Here is a 27,887-nt window from a genome sequence, read left to right on the forward strand (position 1 = left end):
GCATACAGTATTTGTGCATATATTTATACACTTTGTGTGTGTGTACATGTACATATATTTGTCAGTGTTTGTATGTGTCTTTAATGTTTAATACGTATGTGGCTCTATGAGTGTGTGTACAGTTGTGTGTATGTGTGTGAGTGTGTGTGTGTATACAGTTTTTACTGTGTTGTGTCTGTCTTTATCATCATATCTTAATATATCTTAATACATGAACAAATATCTGTTTGTGTGTGTTTATTTTGACTGATTTGTATGTATTTCTTTGTTCAGTATGTTTGGAAGTATATTTCTGTATTTTTGTCAGTCTCTCTCTGTGTGTGTGTGTGTGTGTTTTTTTTTTTTTTTTTTTTTTACATGTTATGTCTTTATGTAGTTGTATGTAGACTATGTGTGTGTATGGTATGTGTACATATGCAATTATTATTAATACTACTCTATGCAAACATGCAGTTTGTCTACCTGTGTATGCATATTTGTGGTTGTGTACATTTATTGCAGACTACGTGGCGTGTACTTGCAGTTGTGTGTGTGTACAAAAAGTACTTGTGTGCATTTACTTGACTTGACAACTCAGTGTGTACATGCACCTATTTTTGTTAGTGTGTCTTTTTGCATATTTTCTGTGCCTTTTCTCTTTAAGCTTTGTGTGTAGAGTGTGTATGCATATGTATATGTAATTATTATACATTACAGAACTATTAGTCATAGTACTAAATTTGTGAGTATGTGCATTTATTTCTAATTGTGTATGTGGTTCTATTAGTGTTTGTGTCTGCAGTTGTTTGTTTTTTTGCATTGATCTATACAGCACCTTATGTGTATGGGTCTGTGTGTATTCATATTTTTATCAGCTTGCTTTATGGCTTTGTCCATATGTGCTGCAGACTGCATGTGTATGTATGTGTACATATAAAATGATTATTACTACTAATAGTACAACTATGCTTCAACATACAGTATGTACATGTGTATGCATGAATGTACATTTATTTCTGACAGTGTGTAATTCTTTAAATGTGTTTACTTGCAGTTTGTGTGAGAGAGAGAGAGAGTGTGTACATACAGTATTTGTGTGCATTTAGTTGTGCAATATGTGTATGATTCTGCGTGCACGTGTATGTATCTTCGTCAGTGTGTGTGTGTTTACACGTGTAATTGTCCATAGCTATGCGGGCTATGTAGTACGTGTGCATGTATGTATGCGGTTTTTATTTATTATTAATCTTATCATGTGCATGCAGGTATGCCTATATGTGTGTGTTAATTTCTGGTGGTGTATGTGGTTCTGTAAGTGTGTGTTCTTGTTTATCTGCAGATACACTAAAATCACTGGGATTAAAAATGTACCCAGTACCGGTTGGTTGTTTTTGATCCACTCATATGATTTTCTTCCTACTCATGTCGACTTATTTACCCATTTTGACTCAGATTTAGACACAACAGGCTCAGGTTTGACCTCAGATCTGTCACAGATGTATTGTTAGTTGATCAAAACGATGTGCACATGACATATTCTTAACAATATCTAACAAATAGTGACGTGTAAGACAGGAAATTATTGCAGGTTGCAACCATAGCAGATGCACTCTTTTTTTTATACAGGGTACACAGGGTCACTGAATGTTTTGACAAAAAAAAAATATTAATCATATGTTAAGGCTTTCACTATGAGATTTTGGATCAGCCCACCAAAGATCAAAAAATAAATTAGGGATTTTTTTTTTTTTTTTTTTACAAAGATAGTGTTCATCCCTCCAGTAGAGTTTCATTGATTTGTAGAATCTATACCAAGTATAGATATGTTTATTTCTTTTTCTTTAATTTCACCCATCTTCATGTGTGTGTATTTATATGTGTACAGTATTTGCCACTATATGTTATGTGCTTATATAGTGTGTAGCCTGTGTGTGCATGTGTGTATTTGTTTGCATGCATGTGTGAAAGTGCTTGTTCCTTCTTCTCACTGTTCATCATCTGTCTGGCCCAGCTGACATTTACACATTCAAATCAGAGACTGTTTATCATCGTCTGAGGCACATGACAAGATTTCATGCGTTGTTTAATAGAGTCACTCACTGCAGGCTGTGGAGATGCTGTTTCATACTGGAAGACTGTTGACGTCAAGTAAAATCCTCACATCTCCAACAAGTTCGCTTTTCAGGAACTAAGAGTCCGTCTTGTTTCTAGCTTTACCACAGTGTTGTTGACTTAAAAATTAATTAACGCTCTTTGTTTTCATTCTGTTTGGGATCCTGGAGACCCTGGACACCTCAAAACCACAGTAATACTAATTTCTTTTCCTTAATTTATGAAAATCTTGTAGAATTTGTTTTTAAGTCTGCTACAGAAAATTGCATATTATTTGTGTTTGGGGTCTCAGACACTTTGGATACTAAATAGATTTTTTCAATATATGCAACACACATTTTGAAACACACTGAACATTTAATTTCCTGTGGTATGAATTAATAAATTTATTTATATTTATTTACACATAGCCCACATTACATGCAGGATATAACAATAAATATATCCTTATCTGGTGAAATAACAACACTTTATTTTGTCATGTACATAAAATATGCAGTTTGTGGCAAAGAGAGGGATTACCACATCAGTACATCTGCACGTTAGATTTTAATGAGGTCAGAAGAAAAAATTAATAATTGCAATCAACTAATTATTATTTTTACACAAAAAGCAGTGGGGGTCCAAGTAACAAGGAAGTAAAGTCAGTGTCAACAAAACACAACAGTTACGTATGTAGGGATGTCAGAGACCAGAACCGGACAGTTTTCTGCGGCCCTGACTAGTGACCGGCTTGTCAGTGTCACATGACCGATTCTGAGCCGGTCAAATTCACACATATGCTCTGCATGATGGTCACGTCATGTGCGTAGCAGACACACTGACCGTAACGCCACACACACACACAGACACATGCTTGCATGAAGTTGGTGTTAGCATCAGATTCCTAGAACAGGATAAAGAGAAGACAGACTGTCTACAAGGAGACGCAGCAGCTGAGCAGCTGACGACGTCGCAGAACAGCCATAAACTTTCTAGGCCTTCAGGCTAATGTTAGCCAGTGGCAGACTGCTGTTCACAGAGGGACACTTAAAATCTCACCTCCTGTTCTGACTGAAGAATGAACATTTTCTCATCCTTACTTGTTTAACTTCTGCTTCTGTTTTGTCACTGCAGAGCTTTACTACAGCAAACTGTCGCACCGTGTCTGTCTCCAGTTTGTTTACATCCGCTTCCACATGAGACCATGTGAAATCTCAAAGCACGAGATCTCACGAAATCTTGCGAGATCGTGTTCCCTCTGGTAAATAATTCTAATATAATAATATAATGTAACCTGGAGGACTTTTGGAGAAAATGTAAAACAGTATTTAATAAATATTTTAATAATCAGTGTTTTATTATGAACATCCAATTTAATTTTAAAAATTAAAAATTGCAAAAATGTTTGTGAATACTGTAAATTATAGTTCCTAGAAAGACTGAAAATCACAATTGGCCAAAATCAGGATCAGCAGGTCAGACCCTTAAAAAACTGGGAATCGGAATCGGCCAAGAAAATTGGAATCATTGCATCTCTAGTTAAAGAACTCTTGGCTCTCCAGATGGCTCGTCAGCTTTTATCATATCATGAAGCATTTTCTTTTTCTCCTCAGTAGTAATTGTTTTTCAGAGGAAAAAGTCTTGATCTCACTTTCAGTCACTGCGAGTATTTTTTTTTTCGAGTTGTGTAATTTTTCAGGCCCTTGAGAATAAATTACTGGGAGAACCTTATCCTCTAGTATGCCGACTACAAACATTTTCTGCCAAATCTTTATACTTTGATTTTTACTTTTGTGGAGTTTAACTTACAAATGTGGAAATAACTTTCATCCAGTTATAGTGAAGAGGTTTCTTGGCACAATTGTTCATTTTATTTTTATTTTTCCTGTTTTGTTATATGTAAATTATATGTAAGTTCATTACAGAGAACAGAAACTTTTTTTTTTTTATAAAATCCTCGGAAATTGCAAAACTAAAGTGGACAGTTATACAGCATTTGTTGAACATTATACTGAATTAGTGTTCAGGTTGTCTAATTACATTAATTCATTTTCAAATGACAGAAAAGACAGACATTACATAATAGTTAAGCTACTGTAAGCTGAAGGTCAAGTCTTGTCAAATGTGAAATATGTTAGACAAGCGCTACTACTAACAACACTAACTTGTGCCCATTATTAATTATTAACACGTCCATTTTTATCAGTATTTACAGAGCAATTCAAACCCACATACGCAGAGGATGTGTGTGTGATCATGCTTAATATGGTACATTGCATCAGTCAATTTTAAAACTGTTGACGTACACGGGGGTGTAAAGGGTGTCTAATGACAGAACCAGCATCTTCCAAAATACTATAGCAACTATGAGGATACTATAATATAGCCTTGTTGATTGGTGTCATAGGTACACATACAGATTAATACATTGATTCTAGATTGATGACTAGATGTATGCAATCCTGTGATCCTGTTAGTGAAAAGTTTAAATATGTTTTTTGATCTGTTTCTTATTCTTGCTCTTGTTTCAGGAATTAAACACTGCATGCAAGGTTCAGACTACATAATATCGACATTATAATAGCCCGAACCAACTGATGTTGGGGGTATGGGAATGAAAATGAGCGTGTGGAGCGACAGTCGCACCTCGTGCACGGCTATAACCACCAAGAGGTGAAGAAGAATGATGTTATTGCTGTTGCGAGGTGGTGTTGTGACAAAAAGTCTCAGAAAATAGGCCAGTGTGGTCTGAGCTTAAAGCCACAACACCTTGTTAAACTTGCTGGAAAAATCAATCATCAAAAATATTTTAAGTCCAAACCAACAACAAAGACAGGATCACTGGAGGAAGAGCAACTTCTGCTACATAAAGTTTATTGATCTCTCTGGTGCAGCAAAACCAACAAACTCGAGTCAATCCCAGGATTAGACTGAAGAAAGAAGCACAGTACACCTTTCTTTATACTGTTTTGAAGACTCTGAAGAGTCTCCTCCTTTATTTAACATTTTGATCCACCCTCAAACATAACTGTGTATTTCTTTTCCCTGCCCTCTGCCTCTACACCATATCCATGATACAAAAAGTGTCTACTACCCTTAGGTTCATGTGGCTCACTCAACTGTTTTTTAAAAACAGTGCTGACAGAAACATGGTCTTCTGTGTAACAGCTTCAATAACAACTCATGATTTCATCCAATACTTTCAGTAACAACTCAAGGTTACTTGACCTGTAGCTGTTAGCTCTCAGTGTGCTTCTGACCACACCAGGTGTCCTCTTATCTTTGTTTGACCTTCACTTAAGAAAGGAAGATGCTCACACACAGTATGTCACTTGAACAGAGGATGAAATGTTGACAGAGTAGTGAGAAATATACCACTACAGTGGCACCGAGGTCACGCTAGTTTTTTCTCTCCTTTTTGGCTTTTCCGACCTTAAGACGGCCAGTATCGTACACACCGCCGCAGATGTCATTGTTTGTTTACATTCCCTCCCGAGCACTAGCTTCCTGATGACATCACACACGCGGTGAAGGAGGGCAAGCTGTGATTAGTTGGGGACCAGCGGGTGGTCTGTTATGTCTCTCAGTCAAGTCACGACAGGAAGTGATCACTCTATAAATGCCTAATCTGATACAGTGACCATTGTGACAGGCAAATTATCATATAGTCTGAGACCAGCATTACATGACAGTGCTGATACTGAAATGATCTAGTGACAAAAATGCTGATGTTAACTTTACACATATCTTATGGACAAGGTCCTAATCCTGAAATCACTTTTTAGGATTTTTACTAATACCTAGGCTTGATATGTAATGTGGTTTGATGAAAAATGTGTGTTTTTATGTGCATATTTATGATCTACTGTAAAAGATTAGGACAAATCAGGGCTATTTTTTTTGTTTAAAAATGTTGTTTCCATTTGAGGCCAGAAAGACAATTGTGCAAGCTTATTTCTACCTGTATTAGCCAATAGATTTACATGCATGCATGCATATCACACTGCATTACTTTTGTAACAAATGCAGGCTCGTGCACTCACCATTATATTTAATATGAATCTTTAGGATGGTCCTCTCTGTACTTTTTATCCTATCATACTGGCAGCTGAAGCACTAGAGCTATAATTACTATAGCTACTAGCTTGATAAAACTGCTCTGGACATGGACGAGCTGCTGATACCATTACCTTAAAAACTCTCTCTTATTTGAATACTTTTTAAAGGTCTTTTACAGACTGCCCTGAAGAAAACATGTTGCCGTTTTACTTAATCCTTAATTTGAGGAGGAATGTGTTATGACTTGTTCAGTACGCCACTCTTCTTTTACTATTCCTGTATCATGGGTGCTCCAGCATGTGATACTGTGTTTATGCTACCGATTTGATCAGAACCATCTGGAAGAAGAGATATTATATCTCAGTGGGACTTTCCTGGATAAATAAAGGATAACAAAATAAATAAAAAAAAGTGTCATCACAATATGCATTTCACAGTGTTTGAACATTTTTAACAGAAGGGTCTAACCAAAACAGCAACCCATTCTCATTCCAGCTTGTCAAATACTAATGTTTACTAATCACAATACTCAGTGTCTAATACTGATGTACAGTGTACTCTGTGAAACGGTTGCAGTTTGCTTAGGTTTAGGTACCAAAACTACTTGATTTGGTTTAGGAAAAGATCATGTTTTAGTTTAAAAAAATACTTCACGTTTCGTCGTGTTGTGTTGCATTGCGTTGCATCACATAACTATATTGAAGCAAGTCATAAAACAAAAGTCACATGGTGCAAGTCCCATGCTACACAAAATGTTATGTATCTTAAAACTTCAGATTATGTTGTGGTTTGACATGGGACACAAACCCCAGCATCCTGAGTGAAAGGCCTGTGTTTGTTTGAACCATCCATCCAATCGACTTCCTCCATATGCAGATTTTCTCGGTCTTTATACTACCACACCTGACGCAGATGAGTTGAAGTCACTTGAAATGTCGGTATTTCATCACTCAAGAGTGAGAACAAGCTTCAGTTGCATTATGGGAAATGTAGGATCCAATGTCTTCTGGCTTGACCAGTGTATGCCTAATGTATGGCTAAGTTAAAGACCCCCTCCAGTGAAAATCACGGTTTTATCCTTGTTAATATGTTCATGTGGTGTTTTTCATGCGTTGCAACACAGATCAGGAGTGATTCTGTAATATTTTGTCTGTGTGATAATTCAGTGTATGTTCTGTTGATGCTCTTGTATGCAAGAGCACACAAGAGAATAAAGTTGAGTGTGATTATAATAATGTGGAAAACTCACTAAGATACAAACAAAGACATTAACAGAATATAGATAAGAATCATTGCTCTATGTGGTAGATTCTGTTTGCAATGATCTTGAATGCCAGAGGCTCCCAGGAATATTAGTCATATCTTTAGCTTAGTCACAGTGGCTCATCTCTGCTTGCTTTGCTTTTTCGCTGTAAAAATCACTCTGCTACCTTACACATTCACAGGCATTGACCTGTATAGGAACCTCATTTTAATGTAAACACGCCACAGCAGGGCATGTACTGAGAATTGAAACATATTGACTGGATTTTCCCTGTGCTCCGCCGCCTCAGCAACTCACTGATATTAAACCTCTCACTTCCTTTTTGAAGCCGCTTTGTTTACCAGCCAACATGCTATTTTTACTGGAGTCCTCTGTGCACGCTCACAGCCTCAGTTAACTGTCGAAAATTTAGTGTCCTCCTTAACACGTGTCTCATGTGGAACAGCACACACTTTTGACACTGTTTTGTGCAGGATACAGTAGGAAGATAATATACAAACTTTTGGTCAGTTGCCTCTGAACTGTATGACTGTTAGTTTTACCTAAATTTTCATAAATGTCTTGACTTTACCCCATCTGTTTTTGTATTAAATTAGATATCTGTGAAAACCAAAGTGTAAAAAGTCAAATTGTGTTATTATTTGCCTTTGTAAAGCTGCTGCTTCCAGTCTTTATGGTGAACTAAGCCAATTAGCTCCTGGCTGTAGCTTATATCTGAATCATGCTGCTGTCTGAGAATGACAACAGCAGACAGTACATAGTTGTGACATTTATAACCCGTGGGTGTCTAGTTTGGGGTAATGCATATCTCTTGATAATTTATATTGCTAAAAGGATCTCATGTTGACACAAAATAGGATAGACGTAACTACAAGACTGCCTGCATTTTGTAATTCAGTATATGTCTGTGATATTTTCTTCCCTTGTGAAGTTTTTATGCTCAGCTTGAACTGTGGCAGAGAGGTTGACTCAGCTGTATGGTCATTTGTGAGCCTGGGGGGTGATAAAATAACAAGATGCCATAATGTGAGTCATGTTGAATCTGATCTAGACAAAGTGAATGTTTATGTGCCAAAACAGGTTTTACAAGATGGAAATTACTGTCATGTTCAAAAATTTATGTGTGTGAAAGGTCCGTGAAAAGACTCCTGATGAACTTGTGGCTCCACACATTGAGATCACACGAGAATCTCACAGACAGACCATTTTCTAATCAACGCCACAAAACCAGGTTCACAAAATCAGATATTATTTTTAGACAGGAATTATGCTGTTGAACACTGGTTGGCTCAGAGTCATTCTGCAACACTGAGAGTCAAGCTTCAGGACAATGGGCTTGGGATGCCAGACTTTCCTGGGTGGTCCGATCAGGAGAAGCCCACCTAGTGAAGTTTCAAATTTTATATTATGTCATGACAGATTAGACTTTGTCTTTGCCAGATCATAATGCAGATTGTTTTTGTTTGTTAATTTTAAAGGCAACACTTTTTTTGTATGTTTGATCATTTTTCCTTATTCAGGTTCAATATAAAAATCTAGTTTGCTCCAGTATCGGCTGGACCTTAGCGTGAATTATATAAAACAGAGAAAAGCTGCAGAAAAGAGAGTCCTGGTAGCTGGTAGCTGGTAGATGTGCGTTCTGAGCTGGTTTGCAAACTTCAGCCACTGGTTAGCCAACATTTATGAATCAACAGACATTTTTCACGGCAGCATATTGTAGAGTAAACACAGGTGTTACTAATAATAGTAATTAAGGCCTTGTTACATGTAATGTAGCAGAGTGTTTCCACTGAGCTAACTTGCACAACAGCAGCACACTGACCTGAAAGGACCTTAATTAGTATCATTGGTAACACCTGTGTTTACACTACAGTATGGCTGTTGGGAAAAAGGTCTGTTGGTTTTGTTTGTGAGTACGAGGTGTGTAAACCCTGCAGTTGCTAATATTAAGCTATTAATTGGTTTACGGAAAGAGTGGTTACATTTCTCAATTATCCTTCACTAGCTTGTATATGTTTTTTGTGTTATTGTGTCTATCCTTGTTAAAGCTAGAGTATGTAACATTTCAGAAAACACGTGGCATGTGTTATATATTTTTGTTGAGTAGGAAGTATTGAGGAAGGAAGTTGATGAACTTGACTAAATGTAAACTCCCGTGATCCAGTGCTACTTCAGATGTCATCAGACTATGTCTTGCGTTACTGTTTTATTTATATTGTGCGTTTACCTCACATAAATGGTTTTGCACTTTTTCAGTTGCAGTGTGACCGAGTGTGTACTGTCCTACACAGAGAAATAGTAGTGGAATTAGTAATGGTGGTTGGGGTGGTAGTCACAGTAGTCACAACGAGTGTGTTATATGTCATTAACAGTTGTAATAACAACAGGAGCAGCAGTGGTAGCAACATGAGTAATGATGACAGGAAATTTATTGTCTTGTAGACAACTTGTCTACTTTCATACTGATGTGTGAATTGAAATACAGCTCAAATACTGCTTAAGAAAACAACTGTAATGAGAAAGCACATATAAACACAGTATACCCACACACTTGTGACACACGTGATTTTTTTAATAAAAGTTTTTAGTAATAACAGCAGATGCTGAATATAACAAGCATTGCAACAGCATCAAATGTGAATAGAATCTGGTCCCTAAACAAGACTTTTTTTTTATATATCAAAATCCATTTTTAGAAAAAGAAAATTACACTACACATTACAATTCAATAACTCAATTTAAAGGAAGAAGCTGCTCAAAGACCGGTTCGTAAATGCACGAAACAATGATCCCTGTCTCTGGCTGAAATTTAGTGTTTTCCCTGTCACTACGACATTTAACATGAGAAAACCAAACAATATCATTAGATCTTGATATAAGCATGCTGCATGCTTTTTTGCTCACTGACATTAATGAGGTTTACTCCCCAAAGTATCAAAATTTGGTGTTGAATGACAAGACACTTTTTGATACTTGATAGTATTTCAAGCAATTCGGTCTGTGTCATAAAAGTATCAAAGTTTAATGCCCAGCCGTAAGTGTGAAATAGGCTACATGTTGAAAACTGTAGCAAGAAAACACAAATTCAGCTTGGTGGCGAATGAGAAAAATACATAGTTTGAATGATTGCAATTCCACTTTTATAGTTCAAGAATTTCTATGACAGCATTTACAGTTCATTAGTCTAAACCTGTCTAAGCTGTTTGGGAAGTGTCTGTCAGTTTTCAAGTGAAAAGTGAACAATAGTCTGCTTATTTTTCTCTTCTACCATCATTATGAATCACCCTGACTAACCCTGCAGCGCTGTGAAAACACACTGACGGCTCTCAGCTTTATATATTATGTGATTTTGTAGTCAATCAGTCATCATGGGGTAAATTTAGGACAGGAGCTCTGGTTTGTGCTAAGGGTTAACTGAGGATAAAGTTATGTTTGATAACAGTAACAGGTTTAGATTATTGAAATGTGACGTGCCGGTGTGTGCCGGTGCAGATAGGGACCCCCAGGCAGAATCGTCACCTGACTGTCTGTTCACAATAGCGTGGGAAGAAGAAATACAGAGACAGAGAGAGAGCGAGAGAGAGAGAGAGAGGAAGGAGGAGACAGGAAAGAAGAAGAAAACTTGAAATTCAGGCTAACAGAAAGAGCACAGTGGGAGATAAAAAACAACTTGCAGGCATGTTTTATTTATGCACAGATGATCGACTGTAAGAATTTGTGATAACAAACAACATGTGATGCTCCAGTGCAAATATATGATATTGATAAAGATGCAAGGTGACTAAGTTTAGCCACTACTTAAAGACACTTTAGTGATATTTTTTATGATGAGTCCTCGAGGAAACACACAAACCTCAAGTTGCATGTTGAAGATGAACAAGAGGAAATAAAATATATAAATATTGGATATAAATAATGGCAAGAAGAATTTAAATAAATATCCTTTACAAATGGAAGACAAGAGGTGAGACAGATTAAAACTTGACCACCCACATCAGATTGTCTTTAACCTTCTCTCTGTCTCACACAAAGACACATGTATGCACAAACAGGCTTCAGGTTTAGTCAAAATGCTGCCCACACAAAGCCCTCTTTGCATCTGTCTCCTGTGTGTGGGATGGCTTTTCAGACATTGCATCATGTGTCAAACAAAACATGAACACACACAGAATGGTGAGTGAGCTTCTGCTGTGTGAAACATCACCGAAAAAACCTGATGACACACAATCTAATACCAGGGTTCCCATGGCCTTGAAACATGTTGAAAGGCTTGTGAGTTAAATTTTGTTTTCCTTGACTACAAGTGGGAATTTGACACATTTTACTACATAAACTTTTACCTACATCTAGGGTTTGTTTGCTTCCCAGGCATGTTTTTCAGTCTTATTAAGTTTATTATTTATGTTTTGAATCATGTTTAAGTCTCCTCAACTTACCTTTTCAACATAAGATTTTATAGGCAGCCTGAATACTAACTTTTTTAAAATGAAAACAAATAGTTTATTTTCTACAGCGTAGGCATAGTTGGCATGTATGTTTCATTTGATAATGAAACAAGATGTAGTCATCCAGCATCTTTCAGTGGTTAACACATGAGAGACGCTTCCAGTGATGAGGGCATCTTGGTATCCTAGATAGAAAAAGAAAATTCTTTGCAGCAGTGGAAACAATTCAGTTTTCTTTGAGGAAAAAAAAAAAAGTCGGCTGTAGACGCAGCCGACATAGCAGCAGTTCTCTGATGAAGAAATGGAAACGGGTATTTCCCAATAAGAGCGTGCTGATTGTGTGTAACTCCGCACCAATCATACAGAAATGAGCATGAATCAGTTGAATGAAGTGTGAGATCATATTGCGCCGAAGATAATGACATCAAGGAGAGAATCTGAGCAATATTTTCTTTGACGGTTCAAAACTTTCAGATACTCCAGGAGTCCACAGAGCTTCCACACTGATCCATATACTAATATTTTAAAAGTTTTAAATGTTGCAACTCAAATGATGCAGTAGATGTGGATCAAGAATAACAAACAACAGACTAAAGTAGACTAGAGGGCTGTACTACGAAGCGAGATTAATGGGTTAGCGAGGTACGTTGAGTCTTAACCCAGGATTTTCAGTGTCACGAAGGTGGCTTTCTTTTAACCTGGCTAGATCACCATGGTAACTTATACTAAACTCATAACCTGGTTGGGAACAGGTTATGTTCAGAGTTTCAGATTAAATCGTCTGTAAAAAGCGCCGTTCTTTAACTAATTATTGTCCTAACAAGGTTGTTTATGAGCGATATAGCTTTTAAGCTGAGGGAAGACATTAAAAATGAAAAGTTGTTGAGCTGTATGTTCGTAATATCACCGAACAAATCCATATAATGTAAAAATGAAACACAATGTAATGTAATAGCAGCACAAACTGTATCTGTCATGGTAACCTCCGTTTGGTGATGCAGAGTCATTTTTCCCGTTTGCTTCAGATTACATTAACGTTTTAAATTTACATTGCGTATAATAAACACACTAAAATAATGATGAAGCAACTACAGACACCTTGAATACTTTTTACTGTTATCTGTTTTGTCTCGGTGATTTTTCAGCTCTGATCACTGATTAGAAAATTCATCATCATTTATCACAGACAATCTTAAATCAGTTACATTCTTGGAATAACAAGAAATGGAATATAATATTCATAAGTATGTTTTCATTAGTGTATAATCACCTGAACATCAGAATCCCTGTGTTTCTGTTGCCTTAGACTGAGTTGTTTCTATCTAGATAGGACATGGGTCCTCTTCCATGGAGGCTACTGTGTTGTACCATGTTTGTACAGTAGCCCAGAATGGACAAACCAAACACCGACAGTTAATACGGCCACTTGCGTTTGTCATGAGTGTTGCAGCCGCCGTAGGTTTTCCTACATGCTTGGAATGGAGGAAGAGATAAGTTGTTTGAAATCTGCAGGCTTGTTAGATGGCACTAAATCCTACACACTGGTCATTTAAACCTGTGACACCAAGCGAATGCAAGAACGAATCAAGAAAACAGCCGTACATAAAAAAAAAACTTCATAAAAATAAAATAATAAGATAAAATGTTGGAGAACTCTGTAGAAATGAATGAATGCATATTAGTGTTCAACTACAGGTGAAGTGACTTGTTAAAATGGGGATTTTTCTTTCTCTTGCAGGGCTGAGGCACAGGATTGAGAAACTGTTCACCACAGGACTATCAGGCTGCTTTCCACCACATTCACCCATCCTGACAGCTGGTGGGGAAACCACCTCAGCAAAGCTCATCCGGTAGGAGTTTACAAATCTGTAAACTACTGTACTGGCAGTCTGATCAGTGGCTTGTTGATAACATCAAGCATGTTTATCTGACAAAATCCTGAATTGTTCCTGTTGTGTGTATCAGTTGTGAGAGCTGTGTGTAGTTAATGTTAGATGCAGTTATAGTGATTGTAATGTTAAACATTCAAAACATAGACGGCCAGTGACCTGCAGTAAATGTGGTCGACAAGCCTACCTGACATTACCCTGTTTCTGCTGCTGCCTGCTTGTTTCTATCTCTGGTATTCAACCCACATTAATGTCATTTCTCCAGCAAAAGCTTGACCCAAGTTGCCCTTTTTGTTTTGTCTTTGTAACTATTGAAGGTCAGGATAACTTCAGTTGTGCTGCCAAGCGTGTGACACTTGATCACAGCCTAAATCTGTAAAACCTGTATTGTAAAAATATAGGTTTTATAGGGTGCAAAAATCCTCCCACACAGTCTCTCAGTTTCTGTGTGCAGGTTACAGCAGGGTAGTGTTGTGACTGAAGGAAATGCAGTGTTTTTTTTTTTCTTTTCTTGTCTGCGTGCCTTTGAGCAAGATACCAAACCTTAAATAAAATGTAATTTCTCTAGAATCTTATTTCTGAGCAAAATCTTGGATCACAGTGCTACACTGGGGTAACAGAGGCCATGCTCCAGACCACCTAATCAAATCACAGCATGTGCCAGTTTATCAAATAATCTGAGATTTGAGTCAGTTATCTTTCAGTCAGAAATCTGCCCTCTTCCCATCGAGCAAAGATGCTAAATCTTTACAGCACTGCGTGTAAAATGAACACACTGAAATGGAGAGCAAGGACCATGAGCACTTAATAGGACTGGATGATATGGCTTATTAATAATATCTCAATATTTTTAGGCTATTTTATAATATACATGATATATCACAATATGCATGTTTTCTCCTAAATAATTTCTCACATTGTACAAACATATGATGATTATAGTAGGGCTGGACAACAACATTGTAGGGATGACTACTGACGCTTTTAGAAAATATTAAGACAATGAGGTTTTAATAAATAATTATCTGTAATGTTGAGATGAATGGAGACAAATAATAGAACAGCTACAACAGTCTGTTAAGTTCAGAAACTTAGATCACTTTTCTGTAATGTAGCCTTCAAAATCGGGAAAAGACAACACTCAAGATCACGATATAACAATATCTTAAATCTAAGACGATGTCTAGTCTTGTACCACAATATAGATATGACATCGATATATTGACTTATAAAATAAATTGAAAAATAATACATTGGATGCAAGAGCTACAGCTACAATTTTGAGTAAAAAAAAAGAATCACATGATGCATAATGGTCAGAAATAACAAATGGATGTGATGCAGCATCCACATTTTATATATTGTTTAAATTTACAACAAGCTCACTGTTGTTTATTAAGGGCCTTTTACAGCAGATGTGTAGGGAATTGGGCCATGGAGCTGCTCAAACTGCAAGATAATTGACCAGAATTTCTGATCCCCCACAGCCATATCGTTCATCATTCAGGCAATTAATCCAGCATTGAGCCCCCCTCCTCAAACTGCACATTAAACCACAGCTGATCTGGCCCAAATCTGAAATTACTCTGAGGCAACCAAGCCACATTTTAAATCAAGATTATTCTGTACAGAGAATGCCCTGCTTTGGACGTTATTGTGTCTGTAATTGTTTCCCCCCCTCTACTGCAGCAATAATACATCTTATGGAGTGAGGTATTTCTAACAGGACCAAGAAATATCTTCAGGTACTTGAAGCCAGAATGCAAAAACCTTTAATGGTTTATTTTGACTTTTATTGCAGAGATAAAACACCCAGATGAAAACTATACTGTCATTTTCAAGTGACATGTGTAGTGATATATATATCCAAGAATCTACATGTAGCAACATTTTAGAAGCCTGTTATACACAGTCTGCTAAAGATTTACTCATAAAGGAGGTAGATAGGCAAACAATCAAGCAAACAAACCATCTAAATTTGCAAGCTTCTCATTAACACATAATCCAAGTTTTCCATGTCCTCCCTTTTCCCTCTTCCTTACCATGTTAGTCATTTCATCGTCTCTCTAATGCTGCTTGACTGACAGTGAGTGCATCTGCAGAGGCTCACATTAATTAACTAAAGTGGATTCCATCAATTCATCAAAAAGTCGTAATGATCAATAGTATAAGTGTCATGGTGTGGGACTGGGCAAAAATGCACGTGTCAACACCAGAAACTCAGGCCTTGTGTAGATGTGTGTGTGTGTGTTTGCTGCTTTATTCATCAAAGAGAGAGACTGCCTGGCAACAGAGGTGATACCAAGAGCCAAGAACTGTAAAGTAGCCATTTACAGCAGCTGACCAAGCATTTAGAGAAACTACAGATGAGGGTGAAGTGATAGTGCATTAAGCAAGTAAAACTGCTATTTCTATCAAGGTTACAAATCCATTGTCTTTAGTATGATGGTTTCTGTCCTGGCCACAGCTAGTGCTGGGCAATATATTGATATTATATCAATATATTAATATTGTGATATGATACTAGATGTAGTCTTAGATTTTGGACATAAGTCTTCCTGGCTCTAAAGGCTCTATTACATTAGGTTGATGTAATTTTCTGAACTTACCAGACTGTTCTAGCTGTTCTATTATTTGACTTTACCCACTTAGTCATTATATCCACAGTGCTAATGATTATTTATCAAAAATCTCATTGTGTTAATATTTGACGGGTGATAGGGTTGACTTTGGATAACTACCCTTGTCGAAAATCACAGTTTCCAGATGTAGGCCTACCATATTTGTAGAATAAAGACAAAAGATGTGGTTGCAGGACTCACATAAACCTCACACTGACTGTGTAACTGATGAATGCCTCATCTGGAGTCAAGTCTCATCACAATAACCTCATTATCTGAGAGAACTCTGATTTGACCGGATTTAATGAAGACCAGTTGCAACATGTTTACACCTCCATCCCTGTTATTAAAGTCTCAACACGCTTCATGTTTTTCTGTTATTTTTGTGGAACGTTTGCAAGAAAAACATGTCAAATGTGAAAAGATTATTGGTACGTTTCGCATTTGTCTTCCCCAGATTCTCAGAAATGATGGCGTCACTGCAGGCATGTAAACAAATCCTCTGACCTTTATGTATTCTCACGTTGATACGGTGTGCTTCGTCATTTAAAGTCTTTCCCTCAGTCCAGTCGCTCACAGCCAGGAAAGGGTGGCTCCATGTGCTTACCGGTTTGGGTCACTGAGAAAACAAGTGAGTGATATTTCAAATGGTCAATGGATGGGACCAAAACAGGGAGTGTGCCCATTGTTAATTTTCATGTTGCCTGTTGCAGCCTACGTTTTCTTTTAAGCATGACCAGAAATGTTACATAACATAATCCAAGTGACTATTGTTCTATCTGCAGCAACAAAGCCTTAACAAAGTTATGCAATTTCAACATGAAACATGATGGTTTTCTAACCTTAACCAAGTAGTTATTTCAAACCAAACCATGCTGATTCCCCAAACCTTGCCAATTCGTGCTTGTAACCCAGCCTTACCAAACCGTAACCACAGCATCGTCATATCACAGAATGGATTTATTTTCCGACAATGATTTTTAAAGGTTTCAGACAGATGTCTTCTTTGTGTCATTCTAAAGGGCAGTTTCAAACAATATATTTTGTCATATAACATGTAATTAATTAACAAATTTTAGAAGTGCTGGCAGGCAGACTTTGTTTTGTTGAAACAGAACTGAACTGTTTCTCCTTGTTTCCAGTTTTATGCTAAGCTAAGCTAACGGTGGTAGCGGTGCCCCTTGATAGTCAACTAAGGGCCCATGCCCACACAGTGTTTTTTGTCTGAATGTCAGCGTCTTTTTTCAGATGTTCAGACTGGTGTTGTCGCTGGTGCTTTTTTTCCCAGGCTAGACGTTTTTAAAAGCGTCCGTGCGTCCAACTCTCAGTACTTTTGTAGCTTGCACACATTTGAAGTTTAGTCTCTCCTTAGTCACTGTTTTTACTCCGAAATATCCCTTTTATTTTACTCTCATGTTTGCTTTCAGCTGATATGATCTGTGTCAAGTTACTGCTGGTGAAAATCCAACAGTTCCTGATTTTTCTGCTTCATACTAAAAGCTTTTAAGACAACAAAATATTGAGGGACCTTTATTGTGAGTTTGGTAAGGGTATAACTTTCTGTTATGCTGTAGTGAAGTATGTTTTATGTATGAAATCTAAATGATCACTGGGGTTCATGGAAGGTAGTTTCATGTTATACCAAATGAGTTTCCACAGGATGGGCTTCCACAGTCAGGCGATACAGAAGGGAGCAGCTTCAACAAGATAAGAGCATACTTGTGAGTGGTCAACACTGTGATTTTTATTCTTTTAACTGAAGAATAAAACTTGGATGCAGACCTGCAAAGCTTTTTATTGACAGTGACATCACCTATTGTTCTGTTCACTTTGTGTGTGTGACAGCCTGCACACATCTGTGTGTTAACTGATCGGAAACTGAAACTTCAGCATGTTTCCAGTCATCTTCCCTGTGCTCAGTCAGGACACGACCACTTGGCAAAACACAAATACTACTAAGAAGAAAGGCAGATGTAAATAATTTTCTTGTGTAAAAGACATTGGCTCCTTGCTTTGTTGGGCAGCTTTATTGGACAGGACAGGAAATGGAGGGAGAGAGAGTTGGTAAGAAAGGCAACAAAGGTGCCGACAAGAATCAAACCAGCAACGCTACAGCAGGCACTGTAACCATTTAGCTACAAAGGCAGTCTTCATTAATATATTTTGACAGCTGTGTGTGTGTGTACAAGTAGATCACAATTTCTGGTAAATTTCCCACCTTTATCGTTTTGGTTCCAGGCTCAGCCATTTTTATTTCCACATCAGTCCATCCAGTCAGGAAATGAGCTCCTTCTCCTCTGAACCGCAAAAGAGAAAGCAGAGTCCAGTGGGGAGTGAATCACTCACTACGACTCTTAAGTAATTTGTTTTGTCCTGCTGACTTTGTCCAGCACTAATGATAGCTTCACATTTTTTCAATACTCACGTTACGTGTTTATACCATAGGTCTCTTTCACAGAAAACATTTTCATTTGTTAGAGAAGGAACGTCTTTTCAAGTGTCCTGATGGCAATGTGTATGTCGCAACAATGGTTTCGTCTTAACAGGGTGTACATGAAGCTCATACTTACATCTCCATGTACTTGTAGATCTATTTTGATGTGTTTGGCAGGTGTGAGACCATACATTATTTTCACTACGCTCAAAAAACAGATATCCAGTAGAATTACAAGGCAACAGCAAAGAAAATATATAACAGTAACAGCACACGCACAATGCAAAAAGGCTTTGTAATTTTGTTGTGGGGTTTTTTTTTTTACAAATCTTTGACAACCCAACCACGTTATATGTTGTGTGTGGTTTTTCTGTGCTGCTGCTGTAGGTGCCTTTTTCTTCATTTGATCATAAAGATCAGTGAGTCAGTTTTTTATGTTGATTTGTTTTCTGGGTGTCATCACTGTCCCTCATGTTGCAGGCTGCGTGCAAATATGTTACTGTGAGCTCTGAAAACAAACAGGGTGTTAGCGTGATCGTAGATTAATCAGAATGTACAGTGGTAGTTTTTTAGTATGCTCCCCAGTTTTTACTTACTCATTAAAGAAGTCAAAAAGTCACATTTTTATGTATTTTTATATTCTATAGAGTTACTGTTGAGTTAGTGTGTGAGTAAATATCCATCAAATGTAACTTTACCTTCATTTTGCCAGTTTCGTCATTTAACTAATTACATAATTATTGTTGTTTTAACTGTTTATATATATATATATATATATGAGCAGTATGGTTGGCATTACAATAGCAATAAGTTAATTCATAATCATGAAGTCACGTGTCATTGTAATATTTCACTTTACATCAATGAGTGTCTTTATTAAGGAGTTAATAAAAGCTTATTTTAATAGTAGCCTGCATCTTTTTAAATCACATGACAAATATCTGTAGTATGAATGAATAAAAAGCAAACATTCATTTGCCCCTTTATTAGGTGTACCTAGCTAAAACATCAATCCTGCTATAAAACATAAGTTTTTGTTGAAACTGCTTTAGAGTGTTGATTCAGCGTTCTGGTTATTTTGGCTGTACTTTGTGGTGTTGTTGAAATGCACCGTGTTTCTTATATTAATATATATACAGTGCGTAATCTGTTCAGCTCAATTTAACAGCACTACAAACTACAACCTCTAAGACTAATATTCAGTACAGGTGGATGGCTCAGATACTGAACTGTGAAAAAGAGGATTGTCAGGATGACTTATCAGCTGCGTAAGTCCTCATCTTCACCTTTGATCTGCAGCCAATACATACAACTGCTGTTAAGTATTCTTAAACCTGCGTAATGCTGATGCATGTTTCCACTTAATCAAAAGGGACGACAAGAACAAAACACCTACTCATACATCAAACTGGTTAATCTCCTTTCACCAGTAATGAATAGACGTCCCATAAACCCATGGTGTAACCCCTGATCTTCAGCCGAATTGCAATTTGTATTCACACTTACTGGCTGCATAGTGAGTGAGTGTCAGGTAGGAGTTTCAGTTGGACCAATATTTAATGGAGACATGTCTGAAGACAGAAATGTAAAACTATAATATATAACCAACAACCAAAAAAGATCACTGGAGGAAGAGCAAGTTCTGCCGTATAGAGTTTATTGATCTCTCTGGTGCAGCAAAATCAACAAACTCGAGCCAATCCCAGGACTAGACTGACGAACAAAGCCTTATGCACCTCTCTTTATACTACTACTCTAAAGAGTCTCCTCCTTTCTTGAACATTTTGATCCACACTCAGACATACCCATGTATTACTTTCCCTTATCCCTTAGCACTTCTCATAGTGTACAGTACAGAGAAGGTCTACTTCCCTTAGGTTCGTTTGGCTTAATCAACTGTTTGTTTGTTTTTTAATAATATCAGTCAGGGCATTCCAGTGGGTGTTTCTCATCTTCATACAGTGGATGCTGCAGTGGAATATTTTTCACCATCTTGCCAGAGGAATCTTGCTAGAAAAATCCAGTCAGACATTTGATTGATGTTATTTTTTTGGTTTGGACTTTGAAATAATTTGTTGATTGTGTTTTTTCAACAAGGTTAATAAGGTGTTGTGACGTCAAACCCAGACCTCACTGGTCTATTTTCTGAGACTTTTTGTTACAACAATACACCTTCTGACAGTTGGCTTCTTGTGTGCTGCCTGACCACACGTGAGCTACTGGACCACATCCCAGGTGCTCTCTTATCTCTGTGTTTGGCCTTCATCTAGGACACACATGAAAGCACCAACCTGAGCAGGGAATGGGATGTAGACAGGATAGTGAGAAATATAGCACTGAGTGAGTAACCTAGAGCTTGTCTGCATCTAATCTCGCACACTACCGGACCCATCAGCATAACATTTTTTGTGCACATTCATGACTGTTTGCTCAAGGACCTCTTGTGGTTGTGGTGATTCACAATAAACCTATACATAACCTATACCAACTGCTGACTCCTCGCTCCTCTTAACCAGCCAGTAGGGGCCACAAGTCATCAACAATTGTTAGGCTAAAACAAGGCTGACCTACTCGTAATGTTGGGGAGTTACACAAAATTAAATCCCAAAATAAATGTAATTGTAACCTGTTACAGTTACTGACAGACAATATGTAATTAAACTACAGTTAGTAATCAAAATGTTGATGATTACAAATGTTTAACAAGGCTCTGAAGAAAATATATATATCAGGTTTACAGTGCAAAGGCAGTATCTTTGATTAGTATCTTTGATTCAAGCCTCATCAAACCTTTATTTTGATAAATGTCAAACCTCAGTTTGACATTCAAACCTCACACTTGAATCATGACCTCATTTCTGACTTGTTTAAAACTTACAGTGTAGAAGAAGATTGCCATTAGGATATCTATATTTTTCATTAAATCAACATATATATATTTTTTATATTATTATATTATATTATTTATTATATTGTTATATTAGTTTCTTAAATCCACTTCTACTTCAAGACAGAGATGTGAGTTAGAGATGAGCTGTTGTTGTTGTTAAATATCTAAACACATCCGGTTATAAGCTTTTAAAGGATCCTGTCACTTTTTAAAAAATAAATGTCCTCCACAGTGTTTAAAGCTGACCTGAGAGAGCTAAATGCAGATCCACTTTATCAGGAAGAGAAGACAAAGCACCAAGTCATCTATCAGTCTGGTTAATCCTGTCCCTTCAGTAAATTATTCATCGTAGTTATACGTCTTTGTCCTGAGTGAAAAAGATCACAGGAGTGAATAGGCAGCCATGTTTGATTCCCTTCCTGGATACAGACAGTTATATACTGTTGTTTATATGTTTGAGGAGAAGTTGATTGTGGTTGTGGGCTGAATGTTGCTGCGGGTGTTTCTCTGCTGAACACTTTGAGCTTTGGGGCTTTAGGATTTGTTAAAAACAAGAGGTTGAATTTGATTTTCTGCAGGCACTCTGTTGTTTACAGTGATATCTAATACTTACACTGAAATTGAGAGAAAAATAAGACAGAAAACCACTCAGAGTGGGACTGAAGCGTGTTTTCACAGCTACACGTTGAGTCTGAAACTAAGTGGTGCTCCACTTAAAAAGGGCAGCCGACTAATTCATCTCCTCAGCTCTTAACAGAATGATTAACAGCGACACCAAAGCTGAGAAATTTGTCTGTCCTGTGGTCGGCATAATGGCTACGGTGTGAGGAAAGAGGCCACATTATAAATGGAAGACTGTAATTTATCTTTTCTGTACTTCTTGCAAGGTCTTTAATCACAGCGTCCACCTCTGGGACTTTAAGATGGCTAAAGACATTCATCCTCAGAGGAAGAGCCCAACGCTTAGTAGATAACTAGAGAGATTTGTCTTAATAATAGTGGTTGTGCATGTGCGTGTGTAATGTGTATTAATATAAGACAGGTCTGTTTCTGGAGATTTTAATTGTCTACCACAGACAACAGAATAAAAGTGTGTGTACATATATTTATATATGTCTTTAACTAATTTTGATTAAGTTTATTTTACCTAAAAAAAAAAAGAAAATAATCAAAAGCAACACATTTTAACAGAGCACACATTATGAGTCATAATGATGAACATGTTCCAACCACAACTAGACATAAAATATGCATTTAAAATGCTGCAGCCTTTGCAGGAGAGCATATATATATTAAACCAGGGTTTACCTGCATCTTGATGATTTTTAAATATTGTTTATAATAAATTAGACACATGATGATGGGGATATTCAGTGATCAGATTTGTGAAAAAATAAAAACATAAGTTGTCTCATCCACAGGCAAACATCCCACTTGTGTTGTTTTACAGTACAGTCAGTGTGAGCTTTCCAGAACATCATCTGCTAAAAGTCTAAATGTGTAAATGCCTGAAGCAGCTGTCTGCCTCATCTTTTCCAGTGATGCACACAAAGCTGTGGGGAGGAGGTCCCGTTGTCTGTTGTGTAGCCAAAAGTGTGCCGCACTTTTCTTTTATTCTACCAGTGAGGCAAAGCTTCAAAGTAAAAAACTTGCTCTTTGTCAAATTAAAGGCTCTAAAACTTAAAGATTTGTCCCGCTTTAAATCAGCTCAGAGAGAGAGCGCGTATGACCTGAGAGGAATTTGTATGTTCAAAAGGAAATTAGTCAGGACTCGTGTGAAACGGCAAAGTATTTCAGTCGAGAGAGCAGAAGAGCTGCAGGGAGGAACTAAAAACATGAACGACACTCAGTTTAAACAAATTTTTAAGGACAGCATCATTAACAAATATGAAAATTGGTGCAGGAAGGAAGGATGGGCTTCATGAAATGAGAGTTGTTTTTTTATTTGTTCTTTTTTGTCTGATGTTGCTTTAGCTGTAGCTTCAGCCTCCAACTTTTTTCACAGTATTTCTTGTTCAATGACATTTTTGTTTGCTTTGTTTTTCTCTCACTTATATGTATTTTCCTCCATTGAACATTCTCAATCCATAAAATACTTTGCTTTAATCAGTTTGGACTGCAGACGGGGTTCATCATGACTAAACAAAACATGGTCAGATCAAAGAAACACTCATAGTCTTTGGAGTAAATCTGATGCCTTAAATTGTGTTTATTTAAACAATGGCTTCAATAATTTTAACTGAAATTGAAATGTAATTATTATTATTATTAAGTAACTTTGCTCCATGTATCATAACAGTTTGGTTTAGCAACTTAAAAATTAATAGATAAAAAATCGGGCACTAAACAATGATATATAATCTCCGTGATGATGTATATGCACAACAATAATCTGCTGTTGAAGGAGCACCGCCTCCTTCCGTGTGTCTGTGAGCTGAGTGGATGTTTGGGTGTTCTAAACCAAACTAAAAATTAAAAACTTGAACATAACTGCACCGCTGCATTGCATAGTTGATCTGTCACAACACGGGTCTGTGGTGCAGGGTGTGTGCTGATGTTATGTCGTCCATTTCCTCTGCAGAGAACTTGTGCGGGATCTGTGCAGGTGACTCAGGCAAAGTGTCCACACGCTATCACTCACACTTCTTCATGTCTGAGCCCTTGAGGTCGTGTGAGGCCAGGAATTGTGTTGCTTCTACTTTCATATACTTTTTTTTTTTTTTTTTTTTTACATTATGTCTAATGTGCTACAAAGTAGGTTTTCTGTGTGTGTGTGTGAGTAGCATCAAATACTTGACCCTAAGCTAATAGTGAGACAGGTTTTTAAACACTTATTTCTACTCATAACAGAAAAGTAAAGACAGTTTTTCTCTTTTTTCTTCTTTTTTTGTGGTATAAATGATATAAAGATATCAGATATTTTGATAAATTAGAAGACAGTATGAGTACATACATTTTTACAGTTTATCTGTTTGTTCTCATTTACAACAATCAGGTCAACTGTTTCATTGCTCTCATGTAAAGTTTATCAGCTGATGCACCCATGGCTCCCAGTCATTGACACTGTATATAAACAATATATAAAATATATGGAACTGCATTTATTTTTTACTGTTTATTTTGCAGGGAAACATAAACAGTAAATGAGTTCCTCCAGAAGGCTTATCTTTACGTAGTTGTCTCAGGCCAGATGATAAAAAGAAATTAGAATAAAACAGTGTGTAGCATAATAGTAAAACAATATGTACCAGTATGCTAGTTTAGACAAATGAGCAAAGAAAAAGAAGGCTTTATCTGTTGTTTGGATTTTTTTGCTTTTTTAAAAATTCAATTTTTGTGCTTAAATGTAAATGTAATTTCTGGTGGTGTTGAGCCTCCATCTGTGACCAAAATGTTGAAGGAAAAAAAAATAAAATTCTGGTTTAATATGATCATCTGTGGATTGTGACTTACTATGTATTTTTAGTCAAATCCTAGCCCGACATTTCCTTTGTTTTTGTCAATGCTGTGTTGTAGTGTGTGTGTGTGTGTGTGTGTGTGTGTGTACGTGTGCATCGTTTGTCGTGCGGACTGTCTGAAACCGGACAGAACATCTGGAATTAAAGCAGGAAGCTGCAGTGACACTGAACATTGTACACAGATGTTTGTGTTGTTGTAGAGAAATCACATATCGACATCTGCCAAGCTGCTTTTTGACTACACTTATATTTATATTTGTAAAGGCAGTAATTAAGTGCATGAAAGTGATTTTTTACTATAACTGGGTAAAGTTAAAGTTTCCTAAACCTTGAGGACTTAAGCCAGGATGCCTGGTGTGCAGAAGGGGCTGTGAAAACTGATATATTGATGCTTGTTTAGAACAATTTAGATTTCAGAGAAAAACAAATGCATTTATCATTTTGGTACACTGTAAAAAATCACACAGGAATTAAGTGGAATCAACTAAACATTAAGGAGCTTAGATGTCAAAAGCATATTCAGATTTATATAATAGATATTTTTATATTATCCTTTAAATCATAATTTGATGCTTATTCTGTCACTCTAATCAAAAAATTAATGAAGGAAGGATTTAAGGAAGTGAATGTCTCAGCTTGTCTCTTCGTTTTGTTTTTTTGGCACAGCTCATCTATCCCTGAACACCAACTAAGAACTTTATAATCATTTAAAAGGTAAATAAAATCTTAAGAGTTAGCAGAATTAGCCAGGAAAAGGTGCAAAACCAGGAACACACTCCAGATTTCAATACATCTGCTTGTTACGACTGTAACACGTCAGTGGTGCCAGTAAGTTCACAAGTGCATCATCTCAAACAGTTCATTGCTTAATATCCTGTCATTACCAGTATACACTATTTATATTATTTTATAGACTGATTATAACATCTGTTTTTATTTGCAGTGGACAATCTGAGGAACCTAGATACATTTTAAGTCCTTACATTAGTTTTATTTACTAACTAAAGTGTGTCTCCTTCTCTGCAACATGCACATTTTTATTTGTGGCCAATAAATGCTGATAGTTAATTGTGTTGCGCTGAGTGCTGATCCAGCCTGTTATATTTTATTTGTTCACAGTAGGCCTATAATGCACTTAATGATGCCCTCCACTACCTGTGAGCACCCCTTAATGCAACCTTACATTTTCATATCTTTAACATCATTTCCCAACATTTCTGTTCATTTCCCGTCTTTCCTGTGTCCCTTTCCTGCATCCTAACAATGTTTTTCTCTTGTTCTGTTCCAGTTGAGATGTTGCTGAGTCAGTCTGGGGTCATGACATCATCATCATGAGATGGGGAGTCTGGCGAGCGGTGACCACAGGCAGCGACAGAAGAGGTGGTGCCTGTGTGTCGTGGTTTGCAGCTGCCGCTTCTTGGCAACATAAAAATGGTGCTGTGGAGTTGCCTCAGGGAATAATTTGCTCAAATGTTGAAAGGAAGAACAAATTCAAGTGGTTTAAAAAGGCAGTAGGTAAGTTTTTTTATTGTCGCATTGCACCAAGTGACCATAAAACACCTGCAGGAGGGGGATCGTGCTGTTAATTGTCCAGGTGTTGAGGTTTTCTGGCTTTTCAAACCGTCTTTCCGGTTTGTGGGCTGTTTTGGAGCTAAATCTCCACACCCAGTGAAGTCATGCTGATGCTGTTGAAATCCCAGCTGGTGGTGAAATCACAAGTAAAAGATTACTTAGCCTTTAGAGTCTTAAGCATGTTTTATTTACAGTCACACAACTTTTGACATTTATATGTAATGCAGAGACGAGCTGAGAAAACCAGTTGAAAATGCTCATATTTTTTTAAATATGTTTTTTAACAGATTTTTTATATATATTTTCAATGCTTTAGAGGCACACATAGTGAGTTTACATGTACATAGAGTGTATTATAGTTTTATTTATTACACTCCCTCTGCTGTATTTGTGTTCATAAATACAATATTATTATTTTTTACAACCTTGAACTGTTCTACAACAATATTTTGACTTCTTGCAGATTTATGTTGTGTTAAATTGACAAAAAGATTAGACAGACTTAGTTTTTTTTATGAAAACACCACACAAAGAAAAAAAATGAAAGCACAGAGACAGTTACAAATTGCATTTACATTGTATTCTATTTGAGAAACAAACATTGAACACACATAGACAACCTGCAGCTTAAGACATTAAGTTTAAAGGCTGTCATTATTGTCACAGAGGCCGTCAGAACCTAATTTCCCTGTAAAGCTGTGAGGTTTAAACCTCATCATTAGTTAACATTTTGAAATTCAGGCAGATAACCTTCTCTGACCTCCTTACTGAACATTAAATGTTAGATAACACAGAAACAGAAACACCAGTAAATCATCCTCTGGCTTGCATGACTGAATGAATTTGTTCTTCCTCTCTATGTGTTGTAGATAATGCACCTTGTTTGTAATAAAATAATAAAAAATAAATAAAATAAACTTTAACCTGCAGTTCAGTACAGCTCTTGTTTTGGTATTATAATGTAGGTCATGAAATGCACCCAGCACATCAATGAACTCACTGTAATGAGAACAAGTGCATATTTGTGTACAGTTTAACAGGACTTCTGTGTCTGTGACAGACACTATTCAACATATAATTTAAGGCTGCAGTTAACAATGATTTACATTATACGGATTAATCTGCTTATTATTCTCTTGATTGAACGTTTGGGTTCAATTAAATGTCAGAATATAGTGAAGT

The 27,887-nt window shown here is 36.9% G+C and overlaps 1 long non-coding RNA gene across 1 annotated transcript in view; it reads left to right on the forward strand.

The window, feature by feature from the left end:
- The window catches only part of LOC146315639 (uncharacterized), a 97,333-nt gene extending 69,699 nt beyond the window's left edge, over nt 1-27,634 (forward strand). The window contains exons 3-4 of the long non-coding RNA XR_014771877.1: nt 13,580-13,691; nt 26,422-27,634. This is a non-coding gene — a long non-coding RNA (uncharacterized LOC146315639). The remainder of the gene's footprint in view (nt 1-13,579; nt 13,692-26,421) is intronic.
- Nucleotides 27,635-27,887: the final 253 nt, after the last annotated feature.

The sequence above is a fragment of the Lutjanus erythropterus genome, chromosome 14 (assembly GCF_056507025.1).
Source record: "Lutjanus erythropterus isolate fLutEry1 chromosome 14, fLutEry1.hap2, whole genome shotgun sequence".
Lineage (NCBI taxonomy): Eukaryota > Metazoa > Chordata > Actinopteri > Lutjaniformes > Lutjanidae > Lutjanus > Lutjanus erythropterus.